The 11,723-nt window shown below is 36.3% G+C and overlaps 1 pseudogene; it reads right to left on the bottom strand.

Moving 5' to 3' along the window:
- Positions 1 to 10,228: 10,228 nt before the first annotated feature.
- On the bottom strand, positions 10,229 to 10,325 carry LOC121766207 (annotated as a pseudogene).
- Positions 10,326 to 11,723: the final 1,398 nt, after the last annotated feature.

An 11,723-nucleotide genomic window follows, 5' to 3' on the forward strand; every position in this document is an offset into this window, starting at 1 on the left:
AAACGGAACAACCAAAGATTTTGAGCAGAAGTGTGAGAGGTGGGGGAATATCAGTAAGGGATGCGAGAGTCTGCAAAGGAGTTTTCATACCCAAAATTTTTGTAGGCAAACGATTAATCAGGTAGACAGCAGTGGCAACAGCTTCGGGCCATAAAAATTTAGGAACATTTGAGTCAAAAAACAGGGCTCTCGTGACCTCTAGGATTATCCTATTCTTTCGTTCAGCTACACCATTTTGTTCAGGAGTGTAAGGACAAGTAGTTTGATGAACTAACCCCTTTTCTTTAAAAAAATCGGTCATGTCTTTGTTAACAAATTCTCTACCATTATCGGATCTAAGAATTTGATCGTGGTTTGGAATTGTGTCTGGATCATTGTAAAAAAACGGGTAAATTTTTCAAAAACGTCAGATTTATGCTTCAAAAAATATACCCAAGTCAATCTAGTGCAGTCATCCACAAAAATGAGAAAATATTTAAAACCATGATCACCAACAATAGGAGCTGGACCCCAAACATCGGCATGCACTAGAGAAAAAATAGTCTTAACGCGAGTATCACTTGATCTAAAGGGTTGTGTGTGGTTTTTTGCCAAAACACAAGATTCGCAAGTAATATCCTTAAAATGGGAAAACTTTGGAAAAAACATTTTTAAATAACCCGAGGATGGATGCCCCAATCTGCGGTGCCACAACCAAGCTTCCCAATTTGCAGATCTGTGAGCAAGCATCGCGGTGCCACCTTGTTGAGTAATCTCATCCACATAATAAAGACCTTGACGCTCAGTGCCACGCCCAATTATCCTCGTCGTCCTGATATCCTGTAATACACAGAAATTTGGATGCATTCGTAACGTACAGTTTAATTCTTTCGTCACGTGGCTGATAGACATAAGTTTATGAGATAATTTGGGCACATAGAGACAATTTGTAAGCTTTAGGGTTGGGGATATTTCAATGGTTCCACTCCCACCCACAGCGGTCAACTCTCCATCGGCAGTTTGAATTTGGCTTTTAGTTGCCCCATTAAATTCAGAAAAATCTTTCATATCGTAGGTCATAGTATCAGTTGCCCCACAATCAAAAATCCACTCACTCTCCTTAGGGTCAATTTTACTTTGGGCAATGCATGCAATAGGTATATTTTCCAAGGGTGCAAAACGATTTGGGCTTAAGACGGAATTTCCAGACAGTTTTGGGGTCAAACGTGGAATATAGTCTTTCTGGGGTCCTAACTGTAATTTTCCCGGGTCATATTGCATATATTCTGAACTATAAGGACCAGAAATTAAATTACTCATGCTTTGGGGTTTATTCTGAAAATTAAATTGGGGATCGGGGTTTCTCAACCCCAATCCGTTACCTCCATATGACCCGCCTCCTTTCTTCTCCGCGAAGGCTGCCTCGCCGGGCCTGCCGCCTCCACCCGGTTGAGGACCGGTATCTCCTGCTCTCCCACGGGTGTTAGTCATCTCCCTATTCCCTGCTCCTTGCGGAAATAATCCGCCTCCATCTTCGACTCCGATGGCTAATCGAGCTTTAGCCTTTTGAGTTTCATCCCACCATTCTGGAAATCCAACGAGGAGGAAACAGGTATCTCGAGTATGTCTTTGTTTTCCGCAATGAGAGCACCATAATTTTGATTTGTCGGGTTTGAAACCGCCTTGGCGATTGGGCTGTTGCGCGGCGGTTCGTGGTGGTGGCTGTTTTGGTCGCGGTGATGGCTGGTTTCTGACGGTGAACCCATGTCCGACTTGGCTCGATGATGATCCATCGTTGATTGCGCCGGTCTGGGGATCGATGTCTGCTGCTGGCATGATTTTCAACCGCGTAGCTTCTCGTTTTACCAGACCGTATGCGGTCTCGGCTGAGGGCAACGGAGTTTCCTTGAGAATATCCATTCGGATCCCGTCATATCTTGCATTCAAGCCTGTTAGGAATTTGAACAGCCGTCTTGTTGCTACATACGTTCGAAGTTAGCTAATCCCCTTGTCGCAGCAATCCACAGGTTGATGTTGGCATCGGTCAATTTCGACCCAGATTCCGTGGAGATGTCGCCAATATGTTTCTAGCCCATGTTCCCCTTGCACGATTCGGCCTGCCTTTTCCTCTAGATCGTACAACAGATATGGATCTGCAGTACTTTCGAATGTAGTTTGTAGGCTCTCCCACAGAGCTTGCGCGGTTTGGTGATGTGCAAAGTCGACAACAATTTCTGTTTCGACGTTGTCAATTATCCATGAGAACACTGTCATATCGACTTCCTCCCATTCTGTGTACCCCTTCATTCCAGGTTCCGGCGGCTGCGGTGTACCGGTAATATACCTGTTTGCTCGTCTTCCCACGATGGCTACTCTCATCAGCCGTTTCCATAAGGGATAATTCATCCCGTTGAGTTTAACGGCTAGAGTAACATTCTTACTCATCTTTAATCGTGTCTCCTCCATATTTGGTTTCTCTTCATCGTCTGACATGTTGCAGGTTGGGAATAACCGCCTTCTTGGTCGGGAAAGGTATTAGGCTATGATGATTTTGTTCTGAGCCTTTGCTCTGATACCATGTAGAAAGATATGAGTATTATTCATTCAACTTGTTCATTCAATTACAATAGGTACGCCTCTTTTAAATAGGCCAAGGGTTACATAAAAATGGCAAGATTTGCCCTAACACTCATTCCCTAATTAATTTCTTTTCCTTGCTTACCTATTTTCCTTACTTACATATTTTCCTTTCTAACAGAATTAAAAAACTTTTTTCGAAAAAACTTACAGACATTTTTTCAACTACTGCTCCAAAGATATATTCATCATTCAAATGAAACGAAATTAATTCTAAGAGCTAATAGATTTATGAATATATCCAATATTCAAGAGTCAAAGATTTCTGATGGATACCAATTGCACTAATCTAGATTTTATGTTTGACCAGAATCAGTGGATGACGTGGTTAGATTTTACATCATTCGACTCTGTTCATCCTATTTAATTTCATTATTAGGTAGGACACTGAAAAAAATAATACAGGATATTTTAATGCAATTAACAATGTTAGAGAAGTTTTATTTTATATCCTAAATTGATTATTTTTAAAAAAAATTCAATACCAGTAAATGCTTCTCCATTTTTGTGTCAGATAAGTTTTTTTTATGGGTTCATATAATTACACTAGTGGAGTAGTAGCTTAATTTGCAGCTATAATGTATTAATTTGAAAGTAAAATGTTTTCTCATGAATCCCAAATCTACTAATTTGGAACTAAAATATCTTGCCAATTAATTTATATTTGTATTTTCTAATTCAGTTCAACTGGTTTACTTAGTGGAGTTGTGGTATTCATAGACTAAATAATTGAATTCGAATCTATCATTATCTCTTTGAGTCGAGTGGATTCTTTTACGATACAAAATCAAGATTATAACTGTATCATTCAGCATTGAAACTCAAGGGTGTTTATAAAATCAATAATTTCTTAACAATGCATCTTCTAGTTAAGTAATGACTACATTAAAAAAATCTCAGGCATAAGAGCATTCACAATGGGGCGGACGATGCGTCGTCCGCGCCCTAAGCTTAGTCCGCGGACGAAGCGCGGACGATAGGGCATCGTCGGCGCCATCGTCCGCCCACTGTGGGTGACGCGGACGATGCAACGCGTTTTAGTTTTTTTTTTAATTCGAAAATTTTGTTTATATAAATACCCCATCCTCAGATTTCATTTGTAACTTTTCGATTCACTTTTCAACTCTCAAATTACGCTATAAAATGGATTCCGGTGGATACTCAAGTCCTGGTAGCCCGATATTTGGAGATGGCGCACGGTGGCCGGGTACACAACCTAGCGAATATCGGTTGTTCGACGACAACACGCAGTACGACCAAAAGCAGCTCGCGTACAGGTAGGGGTGTGCATTCGGGTTTCGGTTCGGTTTTTTATCAAAACTGAACCAAAACCGAAAAACCGAATTTAGTTCAAAATCCAAACCGAACCGAAACTGAAAAACCGAAAACCGAACATAAAACCGAAAAACCCGAACAAAACCGAAAAAATCGAAAAACCCGAAAAAATAAATATAATATTAATATATATATGTGTGTGTAATTTATTTTATTTTATATATACTAATAGAATATTTATATATAATATAAAATTAATAATACATATAATATATATAATATAGTAGAATTTATTAAAAGAATATACTATATATTATATATAATATAATATATTAAATTAATAGAATATATTCGGTTATTCGGGTTTTCGGTGTTTTCTTTGCCCGAACCGAACCGAACCGAAAAACTGAAATAACCGAACCGAATTTCAAAATTTCGGTTTGGTTCGGTTCGGATATTCGGTTTCCGGTTTTTTTGCTCACCCCTACGTACTGGGAGCGCATCGCTGAGCGCTACAATGAGGCGAAGCCGCCGAGCGCGTACAAGCGCCAAAGGGAGCAGCTCCGCAAGCACTGGGATCAGGTGTTGAAGCAAGTCAACCTGTTCACGGCGAAGTACGAGAAGTGCTCGAGGGATCAAGGAAGCGGGGAGAGCTTGAGTGACGTGCGCGATAGAGCGTTGTTGTCGTACCAGTCCATGTACGGCGACTTCAAGCATTTCAGCATCTGGGCACTTTTGAGGGACAAGCAGAAGTTCCAAGGTGGGATTCTGCACAGCGGTGCGACAAAGAGGACGAAGACCACCGACACTAGTGGTTACACGACCAGGGAAAGCGGAACTTGTCCGGTGGACCTCAACCGGAAGTGCACGGAGAAAGAGAGTTCCGGCACACCGATGTCCTCCCGGCGGTGTCCCATAGGCGTCAAGGCTGCAAAGAACAAGGGGAAGGGGAAGGCGACATTTAGGGGTGTCGAAACGGGTACCCGCGGGTACCCGCACCCGATTTTGGCCGAAAAGTTAGTCCCGATACCCGTCCCGCATTTAGTCGGGTATTACCCGATACCCGAGTCGGGTATCCCGCACCCGACACCGCGGGTACCCGACTCGAAACATTTTTTTTTGAAATCTTCTTTTTTAAAAATATTATTTGTATATTTTATATGCTTTTTAAAAATACTCCTTAATGAATGTAATAGTCTCACTTGAAACTTTTTATTATTATTTAATTTTGTTGAGAATTGAGATCAAACCATGTAAAATATTAAAAAATTACATCATGAATAGCAAGTATTAAAATAAAAAATAAAAAAATTATAAAATATCAATATATATATATATATATATCGGGTATTTTCGGGACTATCGGGATTACCCGGTCGGGTATCGGGTATCTCGATTCCGTCGAATAACGGGTACCCTATACCCGGCGGGTAACGGGTCGGGTTCGGGATTACCTGTTACCCGCTACCCGTTTCGACACCCCTAGCGACATCCTCCTCGGCCGCCGCCCCCCATCGCCGATCCCGACCCCGGCGACAATTGCCTACTCGGATTTGGCAACGGCCTCGATGGCGCAGACGTTGTTTGATACGCACAACGCCCTTATGAAGGGTACGGATCCGACCAGAGCCGAATACCTCCAGGGGTTGATCGATGAGTTGCGCCGGAAGTTGGGGCTTTTGTAGAATAGTCAATTTTTTTTATTTATAACCGTTATAACTTTTTTTAATGAATGTATTATTTGTCGTTTCTATTTAATTGTTGTGTTTTTTAATCAGTTTGCATTTATATATTTAAAAAAATTTAAATTAATTAACAAAACAATAGTAAAACCTATAGGGAGTCCCTTAGGGCGCCCCGCTGCAGGTGGAAGGGCAGGAGGATAAAATGCTGATATAGCGGTGCGTAGGGCGGGCTTTATGGCGCCCCAGGCCATAATAATTTTATAATTCAACTTGTAAGCATTTGGCCTTGATTTAGTAATTTGGTGTACATAGTAATATTATTAAAGGACGTCAGAATTCTACAAAGGCAGCTGAGATGAACGACATGAGGCAATGCAGTTATGCACATAATGGAAATTAGGAAGGTAATTAAATAGACTAATACGGTGTCGTATTAATGGCGTTTTCCTTGAGCCCTCAATTGAAATCAAATTATTTCCCTTTTGGATCGTTTTTTATAAATAGAAATTTTAGAATATTTCTGTTTTAGGACATGGACCCCACAATCCACTAACTCTAATTTCGCTATTTTTTCTCTTCCTCTTTCTTACTTTAGTCATTTTTCTTTTCATCTCTCTTATTTTATCAATTTTTTTCTCACTTACTTTACCAATTATGCATTAAAACTCGTACCGTTTCAAATGTTTCTATTTTTTGAATACATATGGAGTATATTTTACCACTTGAGTAGTACATCAATTGATTAAATAAACATTTTTTAGAGGTTGCGTAAATATAATACTTTTCGGGAACGATTTAACATGTACTCCGTATATTATACAAGTCTGAAATATATGTGTAATTCATACTCCTATATTACTAAATTGAAATTCTATTTGAACTCGAGATCTATGAGTAATTCATACTCCAATATGTATGACAGTATGAGTTTATTAAACCAAATATCCAGTTTTATTAGGTATGTAATCAAAAAACTGAAGTAATTATTAAATCAAATCAAACTACTACATGATTATGATGGTTGTTTTACTTTTAACTGGCATCTTTCTTTTGGGCCATGTATTTCAGTGTATGTATCTTTTCTTGATTTTAGGCCCAAGGCAGCAGTTTACTAGCCCAAAGATTTAAACTTTTTTGAGTTCAAAATCTTCAGCTCACAATTTTATTACAACCTCTGTCCAAATACAGCATTTTCAATGGATAAATAAGCAATATGTCATATCATGATGTATTCAGACCCGAGTATTTTGACTCCATATATCAACATACCAACACAAGTTCAGCTATTTCTTTTTTTAATTTTTATGGATAAATAAATAGAAACTTAATCATCATAATCTATACTAATAAAAAGGGACATTTGGATGAAAATTGGAGAGAAAATAAAAAGCTGATGATGTAATTATTTTTTTATTCCTTTTAAAAATGTTGTAAATAATCATCTTGAGTATATTTTGTTATATAATTGCCGAGAAGGTGTGTTATAGGGTGCAGCCTATTTGTCTTAGGCTTGCATAGGTTTTGTAACAATTAGTAAAATCTTTTAATTATAATTCAAAAAGCAATTACTAATATATTCAAAAAGCAATTCAAAAAGCAATTACATACTATACTATATAGTTTATTTCCTTTCTCTTATATTATCTTCCCAAAAACTTATGCTACAACCCAAAACATTATTATTGGCAATGGCTGTCGAATCCAATAAAAAGACAATAGCTTCCTAAAGAAGTTTAACCTTTATAAATATACCATTTACAAATGGAACATATTTACAACAAAAAATTGAATCTTGGGGAGGTGGTACTCCACTATTAAACAGTCGGGCCGGCTGTGGTGAAGCAGGTGGGCGGTGGACGGAGAGACGTTCCGGCAACGCGTGGAAGGCGAGACAGTGACCGAGGCTTGGACGACGAGGCAGGCTAGGCTGACCGAGCTAGGAGGCGGGCTGGGCGGGAACGAGCACGGGCGAGAAAGGAGGCAAACAGGGCTGTGGTCGTGGCGGGTGAAGTAGATTCTCCCGATTTGGAGAGACAGAAGTGGATCTAATTTTTTGTAGGGTTTGATAAAATGTTAGTATTAATATTATTTGTCCCTTTGTTTGGGCTTTTACAGTATTTAGGTTTATTTATATGTCCAAAACATGTATAATAGGTATTCAATAATGTGGTACAAGTTTAATAGTTTTGCACTCCATATACGTGTAGGCCACATAATTTAGGATTCTCTTTTGATTTCTTTATTTTGTTGTTATTAACTTTTTTATTATTGTATTCTTCTTAAACATGAGATTTTATGATTTAGGCTTTAATTAATAGTACAAACTTTTACAATTGATAGGAGTATTATTTTGGTGTTAGCCTTTATTATTACTCCTATGATTTAAGCGCTAAAGTCATAATGTGATTTTTTATTTATTGAACTTTATTTAATATTTATCTTAAAAATTAACTTACTTTTAGTTAAGTAATTAAATTTATACTTCCTCCGTTCCATAGAAATATGTCATTTGTATTGGATAGTGGGGGTCATAAATAATAAAGTGAAAGAGAATGACAAAAAAAGTTGTCATATATGGATATGGACTATTTATATAAGACGGATGAAAAAAGAAATATAGCCTATTTATATGGGAATGAGGGAGTATATAAATTTCTTGAATATTTTGTAGTATTATTTTTTAGTATATTAAAATTATTTAAAATTTATATTTACATAAAATTTTATATTTATATTTAATATTAAAGCTATATAATTTATAAATATATATATTTAAATTATTAATGGTAGTATATGTAGTTAAAATTGAGTTGACTTAGATTTATTCTTCTATAATGATGATTCTATTGTTGATGTTGTTTACAAAGAGGTGTTTCAAAACTTATGAACTACTTAGTTGTTGTTGTATTTCTAAGTTTTGGAGGATTATTTGAATATTTATGTTTTTCTTGATCACATTTGTTGTTTTTTTCATTATCTGATATTTTCTCTTTGATTTTTGCTCAAATTTACTTTTTTATTTTAATATTTTATTTTAATTAATTTTTATTTTTTGATTATTTGTTATTAATTAATTAAAATTGTAGTATAAATTATCAGCATAATTTTGTACCCTACTTAAATTATTAATTAAAATTGTACTATAAATTATCAACATATTTTTAAAATTTTCAATTGATAGGGCGTTGTAAATTCTTTATTTATAGTGGGACAATATTACTACATTTTTTATTTTTCAAATCTTCACATTGCTTTAAGATGTGATTTTCTATATATTCGTTAAAATTTGTATTTATATTTTGAAACTCTTATGTCCCGTGCATAGTACGGGTGTTAACACTAGTAGACTCAAATCCGAAACATTTAGCAATTAGCATCGAACATTATCCACCACTAGATCAACACATATATACACTAAATCAAGCAATTTCCAGTTTGTGTATTCAAATGAATAAGAAAAATATTATGGATACATAGACGCCTAATTACATTAACTTCTTAAGTAATATGAACAACGCACTATGATAAATTTTCAAATACTTATTTAATATTGGAAAAATTCAATTTGACATGGCACTGCTTCATCAAAACGACGTCTTTCTAATTTTGGTGTATTTTAGTTTTGCACTCAGAAGTCTGAAAATTGTGAATGACTAGACGAACTTAAACCACTAATTAAATATGAAATGACAGTTGATGTAGTAGCACCCCTTCATTTAAAAGATAGTACTCCTAGTTTTGACTAACTTATGACTTTTCTAAACAAATTCTAAATCCACTTCCTCATTATTTAAATTCGTAAATTTATTCAAAATTCCAAAATTTGTATGCAAAATCAAAATATGACCGAATCTTTAGTACTAGTATGATATATGTGGAAAAGCCCTAAACCGCATAAATAAAAACCAATATCTAGAAATCTAAAAATCGAAATATTGAAAACAAGAAGTTTATCTTTGTACGCCTGTGTTTTTGTTTTGTGGTGGATGAATTCATGATTCATGCATGGAGACAAGAAGTTAAATCCTTAAATGCAAGAAATGGTAGTTTTGTAGGAAGAGCAGGAAACGACGCCGTCGGCGTCCCCACAGCATGTTGGGTCACATGCCAACTTAACGTAATTAATTATGCTTGTTTCACAACTGCAATACAATTCAATGTTTTATTGTGGGTTGCAGCCTAAGTAAGCAATCCCTCTTATTGCTAGACAATCACCTTAACAACCCATTATTTCACCCCACAAAAAACAACATACATCATCTAAAACATACTCCAACTATTATTTCAATAATTTTTAGTACTACATTGAGAGTTCAATTAGTATTATGAGGTGTAGTGATTAGTATAACTTGTCCCTCTAAACACATTCATTAACTAAATCCAGATTTTCTTGATGATGGCGCCACATCTCTGTTTCTCGCCTAGTTATGATGGAGTTGGACCTCATATGTTTCGAATTTCACATTGTTTGTTATTTTTAATTTTAGATGGACTTATTTGCCTAATTGACTTTGTAGAATTATGTATACACATTGTGAATATGCTTAATCCCCATCTGGAGTGTTTCAGCTTGCCTAGAAACAGAGTTCACAACTACATTTGTTGACAAGGAGATCAGATTAATGAAATATGTACAAAATGTAATGTTGATTAATAATATGAAAAAGTGATTTATGTGTGTCATCCATGCGCAGGGGACATGCAAATTCTCTGTATCGTTCCAATTTTATCGGATGTCCCCAAAGGCACTATATTGAAGTATGAAAAAGTGATAAGTGTATATAATGTATAGGGGTGTGATAAACTACAAACCCTCTATAATACAAACTATACAAACTTTAATCCTACTCACTTAATACAATTAATCAACGGTTAATATAAGGGATTTTTCTAATGTCAACATTTCCTACAAATCTGTACACTCCGTTGACATCGAACAAGCAGAATTTGTACACCCCCGTTGACATAATTTGTACACTCCGTTGACATCAGCCCCCCGTTGACAGAATTTGTACACTCCGTTGACATTAGTTTGTATTATAGAGAGTTTGTATTTGATCACACCTCATAATGTATATGTATAAAAAATATGTTAATTTGTAAAAAGAAAAGAAAGGAAAATCGTGTGACCGTCACGCCCTACCACCACCCAACCCAATCGATCTAGCAACATGTTAAACATCCTGATTATTGTCTTACATCGACTTGACATTGATCTTGTGTTTTCTATATATTCTTGTATGACTCTCCTCTCATATGTGACATTTTAAGGGGGTCAATGACTTATTTCTACATACATGGTAGGCTGGTAGCAAGCAATCGATGATGAATCTCTTTTGTCTCATGTGTGGAAGTTCGATGTGTATTGTAGGACACATATACGTGTTTACTAAAAATCACCTTTCGAGTGATTGAATATTGTAAAAACTCTTATTTTATTTTCCAATGGATGCAACATGTATTATTTTTATCATAATATTGTTATGTTTTATACTCCCTCCGTCCCGGGCTACTCGCTCATTTCCTTTTCGGCTCGGAGATTAAGGAATGAGTGTATAGGAAAGTAAAAAATGACGGCTGTAGGTGAAATTTTTTACTAAAAATGGAAAGAGTGCAAGTAACTTGGGACGCCCAAAAAGGAAATAAGTGCGAGTAGTGCGGGACGGAGGGAGTATTTAATAGATGTTTATTGCATGTTTAAACGTATAAGTAACTTAACAAAGTCTAAGTCTTTGTTTTAGTAGACCGGTTGTGGGCGTCGTCCACTTTAAGGTAACACGGTCAGTCCTGAACCCAGATACGCCTAGACTACCTATTGTGAAAGGTTGCAATGTCAGTCCGCATATTTCTAAGCCTTACTGAAATAAGATGACATTGGTGTGGTAGAGCACTGAATTGGATCTAACAGCGAGACAAGTCTTTATACTATCTACTGAAAGATGGGGTCTTGATAAATTATTTATTTCTTAATCAATGTACGTTAGCATTTGGTATACAACATCGATTATGCACTACTTTGACTTACCAAATGGTGCGGGATTTTCGCAACCCAATAATCCTGGTATATTGAGTAGTGGTGATTAATATCTAGCGGTACTAGGATTGCTATTATATTGAATCGTGCGTGAGGTGAGTCTCGTTTGATAA

Source organism: Salvia splendens, chromosome 14, assembly GCF_004379255.2.
Source record: "Salvia splendens isolate huo1 chromosome 14, SspV2, whole genome shotgun sequence".
Lineage (NCBI taxonomy): Eukaryota > Viridiplantae > Streptophyta > Magnoliopsida > Lamiales > Lamiaceae > Salvia > Salvia splendens.